This window comes from Lepidochelys kempii, chromosome 7 (genome assembly GCF_965140265.1).
Source record: "Lepidochelys kempii isolate rLepKem1 chromosome 7, rLepKem1.hap2, whole genome shotgun sequence".
NCBI classification, from domain to species: Eukaryota; Metazoa; Chordata; order Testudines; family Cheloniidae; genus Lepidochelys; species Lepidochelys kempii.
The window spans coordinates 69,165,317-69,165,882 of NC_133262.1; positions in this window are offsets into that span (position 1 = coordinate 69,165,317).

The window sequence follows — 566 nt, forward strand, 5'->3', positions numbered from 1 at the left end:
TCAAACCAAATAGTGTGTATTAAGAACACCACAAATGCCACTCCTTGGGCTTCAAAGGCGCACAGCCAGGAAGAGGGGAGGGCAAAGGTGGTTTTAAGCCACCTTTGCACCCCTGGATTCCAGGACTTGCTGGGGACAGGAGTGGTCCCTTCTGTAATTTGCAAAAGCCCTGCCCAGACCACCTGTGGACTACTCTGCACCCCAGAGTAGTGTTAAGCTATGGCCGCTCCCTCTCTCTCCCCTGTCCTCACGCAGGAATGTCTCTTTGAAGGGCCACAAACGTCAGCTCTGGTCTAGTCCTGAAGGGAGGGGCAGATTCCCCCATGAGCAATTTGAGACCCTTTATGAGCCCTCTAGGCTATTGCAGCAGTATTCAGGAACTGCAGGGTGTAAAGGTGTCAGAATCTGGCCCTCTATTTGATCCACTTTAATTACTTCTAAGCAGGTAGCGCTGGAAAATAAATCACTGCCTATAGAAAGATGCTACTTAATAAGAGGGCTCATTCAGAATTTGGTCTAAGCAGAAAGAATCCAAAGAAAACCCACAATTATTAAACAAAACAAAA